The following is a 641-nucleotide window of genomic DNA, read 5'->3' on the forward strand; positions in this document are numbered from 1 at the left end:
GGAAAGAGGAGAGGCACCCGATATATGTTCTCTAGGCCTTTTAGAAAACATGGAGTGGTTCCTTTGGCAACATATATGTGAATCTACTACAAAGGTGATATTGTAGACATCAAGGGAATGGGTACTGTTCAAAAAGGAATGCCCACAAATGTTACCATGGCAAAACTGGAAGAGTCTATCTACAGTGTCACCCAGCATGCTGTTGGCGTTGTTGTGAACAAACAAGTTAAGGGCAAGATTCTTGCCAAGAGAATCAATGTGCGTATTGAGCATATTAAACATTCTAAGAGCAGAGATAGCTTTCTAAAACCCGTGAAGGAAAATGACCAGAAAAAGAAAGAAGCCAAAGAGAAAGGTACCTGGGTTCAACTAAAGCACCAGCCTGCTCCACCCAGAGAGGCACACTGTGAGAACCAATGGAAAGGAGCCGGAGCTACTGGAACCTATTCCCTATGAATTCATGACTTGATGGATGTTAAAAATAAACTAATCTGTGGTCTATTAAAAAAAAAAAAAAAGATGACAGTAAGGTTTTACAAAGCTGTGGCTAAAATTAAACTTCAGCTTCCTGGGCTCTTACTGGGCTGGGAAGGAGCAGATACATTAGACTCTAAAGTTGTTTCTTTTTTTCTGGAATCCAT

General features: G+C 40.6%; 1 protein-coding gene across 1 annotated transcript in view; it reads left to right on the top strand.

The window, feature by feature from the left end:
- Positions 1–641, top strand: part of DEPDC5 (DEP domain containing 5, GATOR1 subcomplex subunit) — a 141,116-nt gene that overhangs the window by 68,353 nt on the left and 72,122 nt on the right. The window lies entirely within an intron of this gene.

Source organism: Tupaia chinensis, unplaced genomic scaffold (genome assembly GCF_000334495.1).
Source record: "Tupaia chinensis unplaced genomic scaffold, TupChi_1.0 Scaffold000226_1, whole genome shotgun sequence".
Taxonomy (NCBI): domain Eukaryota; kingdom Metazoa; phylum Chordata; class Mammalia; order Scandentia; family Tupaiidae; genus Tupaia; species Tupaia belangeri.